The 21,996-nt window shown below is 21.8% G+C and overlaps 2 protein-coding genes across 4 annotated transcripts in view; one reads left to right on the top strand and one right to left on the bottom strand.

Moving 5' to 3' along the window:
* The window catches only part of LOC149876388 (uncharacterized), a 471,199-nt gene that overhangs the window by 419,499 nt on the left and 29,704 nt on the right, over positions 1 to 21,996 (bottom strand). For 2 of the 3 annotated variants that reach the window (XM_090075458.1, XM_090075459.1), the window contains exons 1-2: positions 21,209 to 21,312; positions 19,345 to 19,401 (exon numbers count right to left, since the gene is read on the bottom strand). The gene's annotated coding sequence lies outside the window, so the exon portion shown is untranslated. Of the gene's footprint in view, positions 1 to 19,344; positions 19,402 to 21,208; positions 21,313 to 21,996 lie in introns of those variants that run through there. The other variant, XM_090075456.1, reaches the window with a different exon arrangement.
* Positions 21,445 to 21,996, top strand: part of LOC149876386 (uncharacterized) — a 195,896-nt gene continuing 195,344 nt past the window's right edge. The window contains exon 1 of the mRNA XM_090075423.1: positions 21,445 to 21,979. The gene's annotated coding sequence lies outside the window, so the exon portion shown is untranslated. The remainder of the gene's footprint in view (positions 21,980 to 21,996) is intronic.

The raw sequence follows: 21,996 nt of genomic DNA, 5'->3' as shown, positions 1-21,996 counted from the left end.
TCGGGTATTAAATTAACATCAGTAATAATATTATTGTGATAAATATAATAAACTATAATAAAAATAACAATAGCTAATACTGTTAATACTAATATTGTATATAATATATCCATTGTTTTATTTTGTTATATAGAAAAAAAAATAATAATAGCTTAGTATTAGTTTTAAATTTATTATATATATAATTTATTGTGTTTTACTTTTACTATAAGAAAAAGAAACATAATTATTTTTAATTTTTTTCTGTTTCTTCTTCTGTTTCTTCTTGAGAATTAGGAGCAACTGATGGAGGAGGAGATAGCATTAATAATAAATTATTATCTTCAACTAAATTTTCAGCATCTAAATCAATATCAGATACAGTAATATTAATATCTTCTTCATTTGTATATGACATAATTTAATTATTTATTTTTTTTTATATAATATTTATATAATCAAATTTATACTGTTAAAATTAATAATTATATAAATTTGAATTTTATTTTTATAATTAAAAATAATTACATATATATTAAACAAATAATTATGTAATTATAATAACACATTACGGGATAAAACTAATGCTTCCATCAATTTATATTTAATTATAATAAATTGGTGGACATATAAAAAGAATAATTACAGATAAAAAATAAAAGATAATAATGAAATATAAAGAGTGATAAAGCTAGTAATTTATTTGGAAATATGTTTATTAGTTAATAAAATATAGCGTAATATAAGTGTTAAATAGAATCACGTAATTAATTTATATTAATTATTATTATTTTTTTTTTGCTAAAAAATATTTTCACTTAAATTTAAACAAAAAAAAATAATTAAATTAGTGTTATTTTAATAGATAAAATAAATTAATAATATTTTATATTTGCGCTAAAATTATAATAAAGAAAAAAAATAATTTAATTAGTAGTTTTAACAGATAAATAAATTATAATATTTAATATTTTTTACATTTTTTTCTAGAAAAAAAATTCATAGATATAAAGTTTATTTTAATAATATGTTTTTAATAATATAAATTAACAATAATATATTTTAATAATATGTTTTAATAATATAATTTAACAATAATATATTTATTTTTTAATTAAATAAAATATCTAATTTTTAAAATAAAGTTGATACTAAAACGTATCAAATAATTTGCTTTAAATAATAAAGCAGTAAATAAGTTAATTAATACTGTAATAAAATCTAATAAGTAAATAAGTTAATTAATACTGTAATAAAATCTAATAAGTAAATAAGTTAATTAATACTGTAATAAAATCTAATGAGTAAATAAGTTAATTAATACTGTAATAAAATCTAATGAGTAAATAAGTTAATTAATACTATAATAAAATCTAATAAGTAAATAAGTTAATTAATACTGTGCAAAATTTAATGAGTAAATAAGTTAATTAATACTGTGCAAAATCTAATAATTAATTAATAAAAAAGGTTATACAATGTGCAATTTTTAAAAATACGGTTAAATAAGCTACAAAAATAATATGAGTGTCGCTGAATTTAAGTAAGATTATTAGTCAACAGTAAATTACACGACGATAATTTACTGCTGCTAATAATCTGTAGATATATATTAAATATTGTTTATATAGAAGCATTGTATATTATATAAACAATATAAATGAAATGCAGTTATATTAAGTTAACTACATTTAAATATATATTATAAATAATTAAATTTATTTTTTCTAGAATTTATTATAATATAACTAATGTTGGTGTAAATACACTAGACCCTGATACTTGCCCTGCGCAGGAACCATATGCTTTATAGCCCCAATTGTATAGATCATAGTTTTCTGTTACAGCATGTATATGTGTTAAATTTGTTTCACCTACTATAACAAAATTAATCCATTTAATTCCATTAGCAGGTCTAGGTATTAATTTAAAAATAGCGTTAGGTGTTGTATCATAACTTCCTTTTTCATAGTTAGTAGATCGACCACAGTGCCATAAATTACCATCATCAGTTAAAACTATAGTTATTGTGGCTTCATAACTATAACCAGATTCTACTTTTACTATATTTGCTGAACCCCATGGAAGATTTGTAAGCATAACAGGAGTTGACTTAGACGAAGTATCAGTATCACCAGTTCCTAAGCAGTAGTTTAAATTATAGCCCCATCTGTAGAAGCCGCCAGTGGAATCTATAGCCCATCTATAACCATTTGATGCATCTAAGTTGCCTCCCATTGAAATCCAATTATTTTTAAGTAAAGCTTCTTGTGTAAATACGTTTACACTAGGAGATAATATTCCTATACCAAGCTGACCAATATGATTCTCTCCACAGCTTTTTATTTGACCATTTTTTGTTAAAATTGATGCTCCCATACTAAGACCTAATCCTACACCATAAGCTATTATATCCTTTACATCTTCATTTATATTAAATAAAGCTAATCTATTTATTGTTGTACCGTCACCTAAATTTCCGCTAGCATTTGAACCACAAACCCATAAATTTCTAGTATCAGCGTCAGTAATAATATAAAGCGCTTGCGCTGTATTATTATTAACAGCAGCTATTTTTACTGCTTTACCTGTAAAGCCGGTTATTATAGTCCATGTATTTCTATTTACTGTATCATTTGTTGCTAATCCTCCTGTATTATTAGCGCCAGCCCCCCATACTTCACCTAAATTATTTAAAAGATATACTGTCTGATTGATACTATTTGCGCCACATACTATTAAATCTACAACAGTGTTAGTGGAAGGCCAAGTAGGTGAATTGCATTTAGTTAATACAGATCTAAATAATGTATCACCAAGCGCCAAAGATCCAGAAGTATTAGCACCACCGCACCAAATTTCGCCAGTAGTTGTCCAACAATACAAACTAGTATATGTCTGGCGTATACCACACCATAATCCAGTTTTTACACCATTTGTTGTATGATAGCAAGGAAGGTGAGCTATATCTGCTATAGTAGAATTCATATATAAATTAGCACCAAAATTACCATGCGTCATAATACTATCATCACTTGTTATGCAGCCAAAACAATATCCAGGATATGTTTTGTCTGAAATATACTTTACTTTTTTAGCATTACTACTAGTTATACTATTTAGAATAATATCAAGATATTGTTTATTAACTACATCTGTTAAATCTATTGGATTACTTACATTAATTCCTCTTTTATTGCCAAAATCTAAATTAGCCAACATTTTATTAGTTCCATCTAAACTAAGTTTAGTATCTACGTATTTTTTATTAGCGGCATCGGTTAAAGCAGTAGGATCAGATAAATTAATACCTTTATTAGAATTAAAATCTAAATTAGCCAACATTTTATTAGTTCCATCTAAACTAAGTTTAGTATCTACGTATTTTTTATTAGCGGCATCGGTTAAAGCAGTAGGATCAGATAAATTAATACCTTTATTAGAATTAAAATCTAAATTAGCCAACATTTTATTAGTTCCATCTAAACTAAGTTTAGTATCTACGTATTTTTTATTAGCGGCATCGGTTAAAGCAGTAGGATCAGATAAATTAATACCTTTATTAGAATTAAAATCTAAATTAGCCAACATTTTGTTTGCTCCATTTAAATCTAACTTAACAGCGCTAAAAACAGATAAATTACTATCTACATAACTTTTATTAGTAGCATCGGTAGAGTTAGTAGGATTAGCAAGATTAATACCTTTATTTAAATTAAAATCTAAATTACCTGTCATTTTACTAGTTCCATCTAAATTTAATTTTGTTAAATTTAAAGCAGTTAAATTATTATCTACATATTTCTTATTAGCAGCATCTGTAGTATTGGTTGGATCAGATAAATTAATACCTTTATTTAAATTAAAATCTAAATTACCTGTCATTTTACTAGTTCCATCTAAATTTAATTTTGCTATGGATAGTAAGGCTAAACTACTATCAGTGTATTTTTTTGTTGCTATATCAGATGAATTAACCGGATCTATTAAATTAACACCAGTATATCCATTAAAATTTAAATTTCCTAGCATTTTATTAAAACCATCCACATCTAATTTTATATTACTTAAAGTTGACAAACCCGTATCTACGTAATTTTTTGTTACAGCGTCTTTATTATTAATAGGCTCAACTAAATTAACACAAGTATATCCATTTAAATCTAAATTAGATGTCATTTTATTTGTTCCATCTATATTTAACTTTTTTTCACTTAAAGCAGTTAAAGTAGTGTCTACGTAATTTTTATTAGCTGCATCTGTAGCAGCTGTTGGATCAAGCAAATTTATTCCTTTATTTGTATTAAAATCTAATGTTGATAGCATTTTATTAGTTCCATTTATGCTAAGTTTTAAAGCATCAGAAGTGTCTACATAATCTTTAGTGGCGGCATCTAAGGCTGCAGTCGGATTTTTAAGATTAATAAGTTTATAGTTATTACAATCCAGATCACTATTTAGAGTTATATTACCACCTAAATTTAATTTAGCATTATTTATAGATGTGTCTACATAATCTTTAGTGGCGGCATCTTTACTGTTACTAGGGTTAAGCAGATTAATAACTTTAAAGTCGCCTGCATCTAAATTAGCTAACATTTTATTACTACCATCTACATTTAATTTCGCACTATTTACTACTGCTAAGCTGTTATCTACGTAATTTTTAGTAGCGGCATCAGAAGCATTAGTAGGTTCTGCGTTATTTACTAATTTAAATAAGTTTATATCTAAGTTTGCGGCTAATTTAGTAGAACCATTATTTAGTTTAGCCGCTGTAATAGAAGTATCTACATAATTTTTAGTAGCAGCATCTGTACTATTAGTAGGATCATGGAGATTAGTAATTATATTTTGCATCATATTAATATCACCAGTCATATTTCCACCTGATTTTGATAATAAATCATTATAATTATTAGAAGATAGCTGCAAAAGATACCATAGATTTTTTACTTTAGTAAAAATCACTGAAGTATTTTTTATATTAAATACAATACTCTTAATAGTCGCTATATTGTCTCCATTTATTATATTGTCGCCGCTACTAACATCAGTTAATACTGTAAATGAATTAGTATCGAATTTACCGCTAATATCAGTAAACTGTATAGAAGCTGAATCTGGAACAGTACTAGTGGCAGGTAAAGTAACACTAATAACATCATTAGTAGTATCTACTCCGTAATGAATAGAGTATTTTATATCTACTACATCACCAAACTTAATTTCTTTATAGTTTGTTATAGGTATATTAGACCATTTAGACGCTCCAGTTAGAACAGCATTATAAGATGTTATATCTGGAGCAGGAACTAAACCAGTATCACCAGCCGCTAAATAACTAGCACCTTTCATTATAGTATTTGTTATAACCCACATCTTAGTAACACTATCATAAATTAGATCAAATACATTACCGCAATTGTTAGCAATATAATTATTTTTATTTTCTTCTGCGATTGAAATACCTGGCGCGCAAATTAGCAACACTGGATTTAATTTAAATTTATTTTTTAAATCTATAATAGTTATAGTGTCACCATTAACTGGAGTTTCTGGTAGAGTACAATTAATACTTCCATTGGTTGTATCGACATGATATTTATAACCTGCCACTAAATTTGTATCTTGATCAATAAAATAATTAAAGTCTGCAGGAGAATTAGATACTTTTGCTTTATTATTATACCAATTATATTTAGGATCATTAAGTTTAATTTCGCCTGAATATCGTAATTTAGATTCTTCGTTATCGTTTATATATTCTATAGCATTATCTATTGTTTCATTGCTTATTTTATTAACTGCGGTAATAGTAGAAACTATATCTGCATTATATGGAAAAATTATAACTGATTTAGGTGAATTAATTAAATCAGATGTTGTAATAGTAAATGTATGTCCTATAGTTAATGTTTTTGTATCGGGTAAATATATTCTTAAAATTTCATTTACGTCTTGAACATGAATTAATTCTGAGCTGTCTTTAGTTAAAACAATAGTTTCGTTCTTTAAAGTAGAAGTTATTACATTTAATTTTTTGTTTAGTCGATTAACTTTAACTATAGAATTATCACTCATATCTATATTACCATTCATACTGCCTCCAGATTTAGGTAAATAATTAAAAGGTATACTTGAGCTATCATCTATTAACCAGCTATTATCGTTAATTATAATAATTTCTACTACTTGATTATTTCTATTTAGAGTATATTCGCTATAGAAATTTTTATCATCGCCTGGTATATATATATAATTATTTTTAGCGGCGAGAAGAACACAAGGACTTTCTTTAAAACTGCTATTAATATCTGTTATATTTATATAATTTATATTATTATCATTAATACCATATATAAATGGTAATTGTAATTGTGGTTGCATACCTACTGAATTGATATAATAATTATATCCTAATTCTAAATTAATTATATTACCATTAATAGCAGGATTATTATTACTAGCGTCTATAAAAATATTATAATTATTATAAGAATCAGAGGATAAAGTATATATCCAGTTTTTTTTTACTTCTTTATCATTATATAGAAATCGATGAATACAATGAGTATTAGATAGTCTAATATTATTAGTTTTATTATTTATATAATGATTAGGATTATTAACACTGATATTAACAATATTATTAACAAAAGAATAATTAGCATCTATTATTTCTAAATAATCATTATGTTTTGGCGCCGCAGGAAGCAGTAAATTTAAATTAGCGGCTGCAAATATATAGTTATTAGTAAATGATTCTAATATAGTATCGCTTGTAATATATTTTATATTTAACGAGCTACTACTACCTGCTGCAATAATAGCGTTATCAACATAGTTTTTAGTAGTTAAACTTGTACTACTTGTTGGGTCCTTAGAATTTAGCGCTTCATAGCCGCCAAAATCTATTTCACCTTTCATTGCGCCGCCCTCTAAAGGCAGTTTAGTATTATCATCTGTTGGTAAACTTATACCAGATATACCATCTGCGCTTATTTTAATAGGTGTATTATTATTGCTATTAGGATCTACTATAATTAATTCTTTTGCTTTTATATAATTAACTCCAACTAATGAATCTAATTTATTATATTCTTTAGACGCAATAACTGATATATCAGTTGAATCTAATGAATTTTTATAAGTTTTTGATAATGTAAACATACAATGTAAATCTTATATAGTATAAATATAGATTTAAAATAATAAAAAAAAATAAGATTATAATTTAAATTATTATTATATATTTTTACTGCTCAAATTATTCATTTTTTCTTTTTGATTTAAATTTTTTATTTCTCTTAAAAGATTTAGGATTAATATAAGGAGTATTAGTATACTCATTTTTACAATTTTCTAAATAAGGCGACGTTATAATAAGTGTATTTTCATTACAGTCAATTAATTGAATTCCATTGCCGGCATTTGAAACAAAATTTATTATAATTCCAGGTAAACCTGTTGTAAAACATAAATGTTTAAGATATAACAAATTTTTCATTGTAATTTGTTTTTTAGCTAAAATTATTAATATTAAGCTTTCATTTATTATAATAGGAATTTCAATATTACCTAATTCTATTTTATTAATATTATTGTCGTTAAATAAAACAGGGTATTTATTTAATATTTGAATAGGAATATTATTATTAGATTTTTTTAATGTGTCTAATATATACTGCTGATAATGATCAGCTGAATAAACAAATCCTAATTCAGACATAGCTTGAAAAGCTATATCTCGACAAACATGTATAATATTTTTAACATTATTATCAATATTAATATAATTTAATTTTGGCGTTAATTCTATAGAAAGATATTTTTTTAATCCATTTCTAAAAACAACTACGCATTTATTATTATAGTCATAAATATCAACACATGAAAAACTTTCAAGATTATGTAATTTAGTATAAGAATTTAATTTTATTAATGCATTAGCTTCATTTAATTTACTATCCAAAGGAAGATTTGAATTATCTCTTAAATAGTTTATATAAAAGGCGTGAGTATTATTAATAACAAAATCAATATTATGATAATTATTAATATTATCATTATTATCTTTAGAGAATTTTATTTTTTCATCGCAGGTAAACGGAATTTTATTTAATTGAAGTAAATATTTAAGTCCTTGATTATATATATAAGGCGCATTATAACAAAATCCTACTACATTAATATTATTTAATAAAATCATAAATAAACTATGTACTTTCATTGATATTAAGTCATTTGATGAATATTCTATATTATTATTAGCAGTAATTTCATCTAAAACAGATACAGTATTATTTGGACTAAAACATATACCATTTATTAATTTTAAATTTGTACTATTATTAAAAATATCACTGCTTAATTTATTTGTTATAAATTCATTATTGTTATTTTTAGCGGTTATCCAAACTTCTCGCTCATTTAATTTTCTATTTAGATAAAAATTATTTATATTACTCATATTATAAACTTAAATATTTAATTATTTTTATTATTAAAATTAATTTAAAATTTATAATAAATTATACCAATTAATTAATTTGAATTATTTAGACTTATAAAAAAAAAATGGCAAAAGTAACAAATAATAATATAATAAAATATTATATTCCATTAGATTTAAATAATAAAAATATATCTCTTAAAACTATATACGATAATAAATTTTATTATAATGAAAATGAAGTTTATACATTATCTTTCATTAACAAAAAAAACTTCAGTATATCTAATAAAGTTGTAAAAAATAATAAAATAAATTCAAGCGGTATTATTAATAGTAATCATATATTTGTTTGTGAATATTATAATAATCTGGAGTTAAATAAATTAATAATGTCTGACAATAGCAAAAAATATTTATATTTTTAATAATATGTTTGCAAATTTTATTTCTGCTTTTAATAATTTAAAATAATAATAAATAAAAAATGTCTGATATTAATAATAATAAAATAACTATTTCATATTATTATGATGAAAAATTAATTAAAATATGCTCAAATAGTAATGAAAATGAATCATTTTATCTTAAAGATGATAAAGATAAAACAATTAAAATAGAAAAAATAATAAATGATTTAAAAGAAATATTAAAACCAGGTAAAAAATGTGAAAAATGTTATATAAATAATGCTTGTCCTTATATACTTACAAAGGGAAATTATTGTTTAAAGTGTGCTTAAAAAATAAAACAAAATAAAAAAAATATAATTTAATTATTATATTTTTTGCTGCTAAAAGCAAAAAAATATTTTTTTTTGTAATTTATTTAAACTATTTTAAATATTAAATATATTATTGTTTAATATTATTCTTAATTAATATGAATTTACTTACATTATGTGATAAATGTAATAACAATTTAGAAAATTTAAACTATAATTTTTTAAAATTAGATTGTAGTCATAGAATTTGCGACAAATGCATCTTAGCAAACTTAGACGAGCATAATTTTTTATGCGACATTAAACACAACTGCTATAATTATAATAATAATATATACGAACAAGATATAAATAACAATAATGCACCTCTTTATATTAAAATGGAAAATATAGATAAAATGTGGGAAAAAAATTTTGACAACTCAAATAATACTATTAATATAATAATTGAAAATATGTATTATAGCAAAATTAAAAAAAAGAAAATAACAGTAAATAAAAAAAATATAATTAAATATGGAAAAAATTTCTGCGCAGCCGCTATTAAAATAAATAAAAATTATATAGAATTAATACCAGAAGATATGTTAACAGATGATATGTTATTTAATCTCTTGAAAAAAAATATTAATTTACTTAATAAATACTATGCTTTAATAAAAAATAATAATTTATATTTATTGTTAATTATGTATAATCCTAAATATATACGCGAAATATGTTATTATTTAAAAACAAAGATGATTATAAAATATTTACTAGATAATAATTTATATATTTATATTAAATATATTAATCCAATTTTTCTTGATATTAATTTAATAAACTTTATAGCCAATAAAAATTATAAAGCTTTATATAGTTTACCTAAACATATTAAAATTCAATACGATACTTATTTAATATCTGTTAGTTTAGGTTACAAATTAAAATATATTCCTCTAGAATATAGAACATCTTATTTATGTTTAAAAGCATTAACATACGATGGTAATCAAATAAAATATATACCAAAGAAAAATATAACAATTTCTTTCGCTATATTAGCATTAAAAAAATCTCCAAAAAATATTAAATATATTCCAAGTAAAATAAAAAATATTATATATACCTTTGATCAATATTAAATTTATAATCTTTCATCAAATTCCTGCAATACAAAAGCTTCTTTAGGTATATTATTATTATTTCTAACGCGGAATCTAACTTTAAATGGTTTAGCTATAGGGTTGTATATACCTTTTTTAAAATCTTCTAATAATTTTTTAGATTCGCTATGAGAAGCTTTAATAACAGCTGAAAATATATCATTTGTAGATACTCCAGACAGTGAAAATTTATATATTATTTTTCCATCTATATCAGATTCAACTCCAACGCATATAAATTCATCATCTTCTATAAATTTAAACTTTCTAATATATTTTCCTGACATTTTATTACTATATATACCGCTCGAAGATCTAATTATAATTCCTTCAGGTGAATCTGAATAAGATGTATATTCATTTTTACTAATTGCTACTTCATATCGTTTTTTATGTTTCTCATATAAATTATTTATATACTCTAATACATCATTAAAATTTTTTACAATTTCAGGCTCATTTTTTACTATATATTTCATTGTATTATCATTTTGTTGCGCAAAATTAATAAACATATTATTAAGTGTTGCTAATCTTTCGCAGTATTGTTTATCATTATAATTACTATCTATTATATCAAATATATAATATTTTAAATGATATTTTTCATCAGAAGTATGAGAATTTATTATACCTGCTACTAATTCATGTGGTATATAATTATTATGATCTGCAAAAATTTCGCCATCAACAATACAATCAGATGTATAAAAACTTAAAAATTTTTTAAGTTCATCTTTAATAAAATTTAGCGATTGAATTTCATCGCCACCTTTTTTATATAACTTTATAATATCATTTTCTTTTACTGCTATACATCTACATCCATCTATTTTTTCTTCAACATAGAGATTTTTATTTTTATCATTAGTTAACATATTATTAACTACTTTCTCTAATTCACTATATTTGTTTTGATTTGTACCGCTTTTAATAACTTTTGGATTCATAATAGCTATTTCATCTTTAATATTTATTTTTTTTGTAATAAAATTCAACATTCCATTTTCTGCTTTGTTTATTTTTTTATGTATTTTTACATCTAAATTTTTTATTTTTTTTACATCTAGAGTGTAATTAAATCTAAGCGAAAAATTTCTTATTGTTTTTTTATCAGTTTTAATATTATATGAGCAGTTAAATATAATAGCTAATATTTCAAATGTTATATTATCGGAAGAAGTATAGTTATCAGGAAGTTTATAATCTGCTAAATTAGTATTAACTACATCATCAAAATTTATGCAGTAATAATTATAAATATTAAGTTTATTACTAGTAGAATCTTTAACTTTGGCAAGCAAAAAAATGCAAGGTATTAATACATTAATATTATTTATTGTGTTAGGTTTCATATAGTTGTTACCCATTAAAAAATTTTTATTATTATATATACCTATTAATATAGCATTTTTAAGTGTAGTATTAAGTAATTTATTTTTTGTAATTGTATCATTAGCAAAATTATATAACAAAGTTAATGTATTTTTAATAAGTAAATCTTTTTCACTCTCAATTTTAGAGCAACTAACTAAATTTAAATTGATATCTTTTTTTAATATTCTTTCGTTAAATTCTTCGTTATTATACATCTTGTTTATATATTTTTTATATTCAGATATTTATATTCAAATTTTCAATTAGTTTCTTTTTACAAATTCTATTATAGTATTATTCTCAATACAGTCGCTAATATTATACTCACTTATAAAATCTTTAGTAATGTTTTTATTTAGTAAAGCAGCATTATAATCTAGCATATTATTATAATATAATATTTTTAGCTGCTCTAAAGAAGCGTTTTTAGATATCTCAATAAAATCATATTCTTCTAATTTACCGTATTTTTGTATGAAATTTATAGTAATATGCTTATTTCTAGAGAGATAATATCTATTTAATGGTATTTTATATTTGTTTATTAATATATCTATATCAGATAAATTTAGTACAGAAAATAAAATTTCTGAGTTCCATTGTATACGATATGCATGTTTCTCTATAAAATTTAATGTCATATTAATATTAAGAGAAAATACTTCGTAGTTTACTATTTCAATTTCAGGATTATTTAATATTAATTCTAAAGCGGCTAAATTTTCTTTTATTATTATATAGTAGTAATTCCATTCTGGTGATTTATGTTTTACTGTAAATTCATAAGTAATATTTTTATTTTGAGACGCTAAACTAAATATTAGTTTTTTATTATAGTATAATTCTGTTAATGTTTTTAAATCGGCATTTTTTGATAGCAGTGAAAAAATGTAATTACTAGTTAATAAATCTTTTGTATTTTTTTTAATGTTTTTTCTAATTTCTTTGTTTAATTCGCTATTATTATTATAATAAGCTAACATTATTTTTAATTTTCTTCACAAGTTAAATCGTAATAATATTTTTATTATTACTTTTTAATTAAATTTAAATTAAGTCAATTTAATATTAATTTTAATTTTTTATCTTAATATTTAAAAGAAGTAAATAATGTCTAATAGATATGCTAATAAATTCACTAGCGAAAAAAAAAACCTAGATGTTGTTATTGAGCACGAAATACAAACTATTTTACCATCGATAATTGAATATTTTACTATGCTTGATTATTTAAATAATGATAAAAATTACAAGTATAAAAAAACTTACTTAATGAAAGAAAATTGCAATAAATCGGATAAAATTAAATTAGTAAATAGAACTATATATGAAGAAAAAAAGCTAAATATTCAATACGAAAAAAGAGTTATATCTATTTCTTATCCGTTTAAATTTTTAGATATAACTACTACAACTAGAATATGCAGTGAAAAAGATACAGATAAAATAGTAAAACTCTATGATAGAAAGTCTTTTACTAATTTGTGTATACGGCATGAATTTATAGATAATACCTTTAAAAATGCCGCTATTTATTTAACATTATATTTTAATGTAATAAATAAAAATATAATAGATTTAACTGCTATAGATATAATTAAAAACATTAAAAAAATAATAGATAATTCTAATCTTCAATTATTTCTGCTTGTTTCTAATAATAAATTTAATGCAGTTCTTGAAGTAGAATTTATGACAAACGGAAAAGAAAATATGCAAGAATATCTAAAATCTAAATTTAGTAATTTAATAAAACCTATTATAAATGAATTATTATATGTTAATATTGCTAGTAATTATCACTCTATTCTGAATAATACTAAACCATCTTTACAGAAACAAAAAATATCTAATAAACCAGTTAACTTAAGCATAACTGATTATATAAGAGACATAATACCTAATATGAGTAAATATTATATAAGTCCTAAAGCAGATGGAGAACATATATATATATTAGTTAATCCCGCAAATAAAGAATTTGTATTTTTCTTCAACGAAAAAAATTTTACTATATATCAAAATGGTAAAAATATAAATAATATTCACACTATTACTAGTTTAAACAATAATAATATAAATTTAGCAGATTATTACTTATATGAAGGTGAAATGTTATATAATAAAAATCTACTTATATATGATACTAAATATAATATAGCTTCTGATATTATAGACAATAATATTAACGAAATTAAAAAAGTTTACAATAATACAGAAATAAAAGAAAAATATAGTTTAAATGAAATTGGCGGCTATGATATGATAAAAAAAGTAATATATAATAAATATTCATATCCTATAGATGGTATGATATTTTCTAAAAATGATAATGGTGTAGAAAATCCGCTAATATATAAATGGAAAGAAAATCATACAGTAGATTTTATCTGCTTTGCTGATGAAGCAAATAAAAAAATGCTTTTAGCATCACTGCTAGAAAAAAATAAAGTTACTCAATTTTCGCTAGATGAATGTTACGACTATTTTTATAAATACAATAATATTAATATTAGTTTATTTGATGTATATTTAGTGCCTTTTATAATACCCGTTATAAAGCGCGATATGCCTAATACACATATTCTTAATGAAAAATATAATAATGCTTTACATGGTCGAATAATAGAATGCGGCTATGATTATAAAGAAGGCTGGAAATTACTTAGAATTAGAGATGATAAAACAATACCTAATTATTATAAAACTGCTTTCTTATCTTTTATGAATCAAATGTATAATTTAACAAAAGAAATGCTTATAAATCCAGACTTAATAAAAATATTTTTCAAAAGTGAAAAAAATAAAACATATGAAGCTATGAGATATTATAATTCATCTATAAGAAAATTAATTATAGCTAAGTATATAAAAGAAAAAGACTGTATATTAGATGCCGGCTCAGGGCGAGGGAGTACATACTTTGAAATGTGCCGCAAATATCCAGATCAAATAACAATGATTGAAATAGATGGACCGGCTATAATGGAATTATTTGATAGAATTTATAAATTCAAAGAAAATAATTATAATCCGCCAAAAACAAAACTTAAAGTATTAAACGGATCATTTATAAATCCTGAAGATATTGAATTACTACCTAATAAAAATACTTATAATGTATTTTTCTGCAGCTTTGCTGTACATTTTGCGTTTATTGATAATTATACATTAGATGTATATACTGATATGATAGGAAAAAATTTAAGTAATAATTCAATAATAATATTTCTTGCAATTGATGGAAGAGATTTAGTAAAAAGATTAAATGAAAAAAATGAATATATTATATTTAACGATAATAACAGCGAAAAATATAAATTTGTTTGTGATAAAAATATAGATAAAAATAAATTTAAAGGAGGCACAGGGCAGAAATTATTTGTTACTTATCCATTTTCATCTGATATAACTATATTAAATGAAGAATATTTAGTTGATTTTAAAGAATTAGCAAAAAAATTAAAAAATAAATATAATTATGATGTTATAGAGGAAACAACATTTGATACATATTCTCCTAATGCTTTTTTAAAATTAGAAAAATCAGATAAAGAATTTATAAGTTTGCATAAAGTATTTGTTATGCAAAAAACTAGTATCTAGGGGCAAATAAATAAATAACAAAAAAAATATTTTTTTTTGTTTAAATAATTTATTTTTTTTTTAAAAATTTACAATAATACAATTAACTACACAAAATTTAGCCATAGTTAATTCTGAAAATTTATTTTTAGTGCTATTATATTTTGGAATTGTTTTAGAATCTTTCATATATTTAATTATAGTTTCTAATTCATTTTCTGAATAATTTAATTTATAGTAAACATTTATAGGATTTTCTTCATCGCTAAAAATAGTATCTATTATTCTATTCACATAAGAATATGAATTATTATTAATATCATTCATTTCTTCGATATATTTATTTAAAGTATTGTATTTAGTATTATCTTTTTTCATAATAATTATATCATTAAAATAAGTTGTATATAAATCATTTATTATATTATTTGAAGCATCAATAATAATACCAGGTTTTAAATAATTAGTCAAACTTTTACTAATAGAAGATTGTATTTCCATTTTTATTCCTGCTAAGTAAGAAGAATAAGATTTCTTCTCAAAACAAATAAATATAAGTTTTTTATTTTTTATATTATCAGCAGAAGTAAAATTATTTAATTTTTTTTTGTTTTCTTTAATTAATATATCAGTTGTAATTTTTACCCATTCAATATAATTTATATTACTATCATTATTATAAATATTATCAGTATTAATTGGTAATGTTAAAATATAATTTTTATTATAGTCAATGTTATTATAGAAATTATTATAACATAGTAAATCTAAATCTTTATTAGTATATAATTTACTGAAATGTTTAGATAATTTAAATATATCTTTAAAATCAGATTCATTATATATTAAATATATTAATTGTAAATTATCATTATTCATAGCAAATGATTTTATATAATATTCTAAATTGTATCTAAATTCAGAAAATTTAATATTATTATTAATATATTGCAAACTATTATTTGTTTTAGTATTATTATTATTTAAGGATTCAGAATTAATATCAATAATACTACTATCATTGTTATTAATATTATCATCACTAAAAGTAACACTTTTTTGTTTATTATTATTAAAAATATTATAATTTTGCTGTGGAATAATAATATTAGATTGTGATTGTAATTGTGTATGATTTTTAATATCAGGATTTTTTAATATTCCTCCTACTCCTTCCATTATCTGCAAATTATTAGATTTATTATTATTATTATTATATAATAAGTTTTCTTGTTGCTGCTGATTATTAGGAAAATTATTTTCATATGCCATTTTAGCTGACATACTATTAAATTTATTATTACTAAACATATTATTATTATTAGGAAAATATGAATTATTATTTTTATTGCTCATTTTTTACTAATATTATTAATAATTATATTAATTATGTTTAAATTTAAATATTTAAATCAAATTTATTTCTTTAGTATATTTTTATGTTTTTAAAATGAGCGATCTTTTAAACTACGAAGTTTCTATTGTTAAAAGAAAAGAATTTTATTCTTATCTGCAGACAAAAACACCAACTAATAATAAATCAATTGATGTAAGATCTATTAAAAAAAAGCTTAAAGATTCTTATATACTGCAATGGTATCAAAAAATGTTTTTAGAGTTGTTTAGACCAGATACAGATATACAAGCTATACTAATTAAAGGAGAACCAGGTATAGGTAAAACATTAATAGATATGAGTGTCGCTTGTGAATTCTCTAAAACTTATGGTGAAAATAATTTAGCAAATTTAAACGAAGGTCCTAAAGTATTTATATTAACTTTTCAATCGCATATTTTTATAAATGAAGCTATTAAAAATACTAATTTAGGCTTTATAACACAAGGTGAAAAATACGAATATAACACAATAAAAAATAAACTTATTTCTGAATCTTTGACAGATAAAGAAATTATATTTCTTAGAAACCGCGCTAAAGAAATTACTACTAATGTTAAACAAAGAATAACAGATGAAATTCCATATAGAAAGTCTAAAATAATATTTATAGGATATCAAAAACTAGTAAATAAAACTCTCTATATTGGTAAATGCAACGATATAGAAAAAATATACAATTCACATCATAAAGATGATGTTGTTACTTTTCTTGATAACTTAGATAGAGAAAATGTTGTAAAAATAAATCATGATTTTGTCTCTAGCTTCGACAATTCTCTCATAATAGCTGATGAATTACATGTTACTCATAACAAAGAAGGACTAAATAGCCGCGGTATTGTATTAAAATATATATTAGATAAAGCAAAAAATGTAAGAATGATAGCAACTGATGGTACGCCTATTATGAGCAAAGAAACTCAGCTTATACCTGTACTTAATTTATTCTGCCCTAAAAAACATTTTAGACATGAAGATTTCTTTGACGAAAATAATAACTTTATTAAAAAGAATAAAGATAAATTAATAGATATAATTAAAGGAAGAATATATACTATTAAAAACATCGATTTATCTATTTTTCCTAATATATCTTATGAAGGCGGCCTTATAAGATACTTTGATCCACTAGATAAAAAAAAGGAAAAATATATAGAAGAACTTAATTTTGTAGAAGCACCTTTAACAGGTATTCAGAAAAAAATAATTCTTGAGCAAGAATCGTTTTTCAATACAGAAAACAGTAATATTATACATAATGATAGTATTTATGAGATTATTCTACTTGACGATAACGATAAAATAGTAAATTCGGAAAATGATTTAGTAGGTAGTAAAAAATATCAATATAATGTTAGTAGTATAAATTCTCCTAATATTGAGCGAAAATTTAAAATGCTTAGTGGACCTATATTTGAGAAGAAAAATATAAAAAATTTTAGCTCTAAATATTATACTATGCTTAATGTATTAGATATGATATGTGCTAAAAAATATGGCGGTGGTAAAATTATTATATTTCACCGCAATATTGAATATCCAGGTGTTAATTTAATAGAAACAATTTTGCGTGAAAATGGTTTTATTGATGTAAATGAAAAAGAAAAAGAAAATACTAGATGCTATGAATGTGATAAACCAAGAAATAAACACGTCGATTTAAATCATGAGTACTTTCCAGCGCGTTTTATTAATATTCATACTTATGTAAATCATAAGATTATTAGCAGATTAATAGAAGAATTTAATATGTTAGCGCCTAATAAATTTGGTAAATATATTAAAATTTTAATTGGATCTCGTCTAATAGAAGTTGGTGTTGATTTTAATAATGTGCAAAATATAATAACATTATGTAATAATCCTTCTATTAATTCTTTGCTACAGACTCAAGGTCGTGGCGCTAGAGCTACAGCTCTTATTTCACTGCCCAAAGAAATGCAGCATTTACATATGTTTAATATAATAGCAACTCTACCAGATCAAAATACAGCAGATGTAATTAAGTGGAAAAACATGATAGAAGATAAACATAAAATTAATTATATAGAAGATATATTAAATTCTTCTTCTATAACTGCCGCTATTTATAAAGATATTTTTCCTATAGAAGCTAATATCTACACTGATCCAAAAATGATAAAATATGATAAAATAGCAGATGTTAGAATTACTAGCGAATTTTTATCACCATCTATTAAAAACGCTATAGTCACTGTTAATGATATGAATTCTGTAGTGGATAATATGTATTTTAATATAAATAAAACAATATTAATTAGAGAGTTTAATATTATGTTAAAAATAATAAAGCTTTTTTTATTAGACTTATCTGTAATATATAAAGATGATTTATGGGATATTATAATAAATTCTGATATAGATATTGGAATAAATAAAAAATTTTTAAATAAAAATTTATTTGATTTGATAATACTTTTTTTAGCGAGTAACGTAAATATAGAAAATTCACGTTTAAGCGATTTTTATAAATCTGCTTCATTTTCTTTATCTAATGTTATACATTTAGACAGTATAATAGAATTTTTAATAAACAATCCTTTTAGCAAAGTTATAGTTAATAATAATGGTAGTTATAAAAAACTCACTATATTAGAAGATGATTTATTAGTTATTCGCCCCATTAAAGAAAATAATAATTCGTTTATAGATATACCTGATGTTTTTGAATTTGGTAGACGACAGCTTTTTAATGATGTTGCAGTAATACCTTCTAAAAATATAATAAAATCTACAATAGACTCAGATGATATTTGGACAAATCAATTACATAATGATATAATAGCTGTTTCATCTTATAAAGATATTTATCATTTATTCGATAAATACCAAACAATATCACATGCAAATGTAATAGAAAGATTAATAATTAAAAATACAAATATCAATGATGATAATTTAAAAGAAGGCGAAGAACTATATATCAATCTGCTTCATGAATTGAAATATGTTTTTACATATAATGAATTATTATTAAATAATACAATTAAAATGATAATAGCGGCTAATATAAAAAAAGAACTTAATACTAAAATTGGAGCTTATATTGTTAATGATATATTAAAATTATATAATCCAGTGAAAAAAGAATGGGATACATTAAATGATAAAAGTTTAAATTTAAGAAAAAAATTAAATCCCTATAAACTAACAGGATCATTTGTTTCTACTGATAGTAACCAACAAAAAGCTTATTTTAAATTACGTCAAGAGTCAAAAAAAGAAGCAGATAAACGTAAAATAAAACGCGGTATAGTATGTTATTCAAAAAATAAAGAAGCTATCTTAGATTTAATAAATAATACAGATATAAAAACAAAAGTTAATAATAATATGTTACTAATGAATATATGCGATATAATAAAAGAAGAATTATTTAAAATGGAAATAAAAGCAAGAAAAGAAGATAGTAATATATACTATATAACTATACTTGATTGTAAGAATTAAATAAAAAAAAAATGTAATTTATATTTGTATTAACAATTTAAAAATATAGCCCCGCTGGACCTGCGACAAAATTATTTACGTTATTTGGATTAACAATACCTTTATATAATTTATCGTTATTAAAAATTACATCACCAACAAATAATTTATCATCATCTATTTTGCCCCGTAAAATCTGCGGAACATTAATATAATCACTAAAACCACCAACTAATTCTTTATCATATATTTTATCATCATATCTGTTTACTGGCGCCAAAAAATCTTTTGGCCCGCTACCAGCGCTATACCAAGCATTATCTAATATACTTACTGCATTACCAAGCCCTATATCTATATCGTCGAAATTATTATCATAATTTATACAATTGTTTTTATCTATTCCACTATTATTTTGTATATAATTTCTTATTTTTCTTATACCATTTTTCATTTTGTGTGTATATTCTTTATTAAATATAATTAACATTACTATAAATAAGAGAATTATTATTATAATATTCTTAAAATTATTATATAAATTATATCCTATATATAAAAGAGAGAAAAAAGCCACAATTTTAACCTCAACACAACAATCATCAAACATTTGTAATATTATTTAATATTTAAATTAATAAAAAAATACTAATAATATATCTGCTAATTTTTTATTATTAAAATTTAAATTATCGCAGCCAAGCAGAATAATATTAACTTATTTAATTTCAGCAAATAATAAATTTTTTACTTATAAGCCAAAAAATATTAAATATATATAAAGATATTTTTTTTATATAATATATTAAATTAAATATTTTTATAGTTTTAAATAATAATATATATAATATAAATTATATTATGAATGCAAATAACATAGCTTATTCCTGAATATTTACGACAAGGCAAAAAATATTATGCTGATAAAAAAGATATATATATAATAAACAATAAAATAAAAAACGAAGAATTAGTTTTTGATATAATATACGATAAAAATGACAATAGTAAATTTACTTTAAAGCCTGCTAAAGATAATATTAATAAAAAAGATAGAAATGACAATGATAATAAAAATATACTTATTGTACCTTTTTTAGATTTAATAACTTCTAATTTTGGTCTATCATCTGTAGCTATATTTGGTAAATCAAATACAGGTAAAACTTATTATATGAAATCATTATTAAGCGCTATAAATATAAAAAAATATTATGATTTAGGTATATATATAACTGGTACTCCTAATCAGTGTTTTAAAGAATTTGGTAATTTTTTTAATAGATTATTTGTTATTAGCGCCGATGAAGCAAATAATACATTTATAAAAAATCTGTCTAAAATACAAGAAAAAAGATTAGAAGTATATAACTTTATAAATAATGAAGAATTAATACATGAAGTATATAAAAAAGTAAGATTAATAATAATTAGAGCTTACTGCTTTAAATGCGATAATTATATTAAACTGCATAAAATTATAACGGAGTTTGACGAAAAACTATCTAATTATTACAATGAATTAAATAAAGACGAAAATTTAAGCTATGATATCGAGCGCTGTATAAAAAAGAAAATGATATTAATAATGAAAATTTTTCTTAAGCAGAAGATTATAATAAATACATTTAATAAATTTATAAATCTAAATAATTTAAACAAAACAGAAATGTTTGTCTTTAAAAATTTAGCTTTCTCACCATATATTATATTAGTACTAGATGATATAGGATCAAAACTTTCATCTGAAACTGGAGATTCTAGCAAATTTTCATCTTTACATGCTATTAATAGACATTATGGTATTTTAATATTATATTTAATACAAAGTACTACTTCTTTAACTGCTAAAATGCGTGAAGGTATGCAAATTAATATT

This window comes from Hydra viridissima, unplaced genomic scaffold, assembly GCF_058129835.1.
Source record: "Hydra viridissima isolate aposymbiotic clone 2 unplaced genomic scaffold, HvirCarnegie_v1 scaffold_21, whole genome shotgun sequence".
Taxonomy (NCBI): domain Eukaryota; kingdom Metazoa; phylum Cnidaria; class Hydrozoa; order Anthoathecata; family Hydridae; genus Hydra; species Hydra viridissima.
Note: the sequence above shows the minus strand (reverse complement) of the source record. Positions and strands in the feature narration are given on the sequence as shown.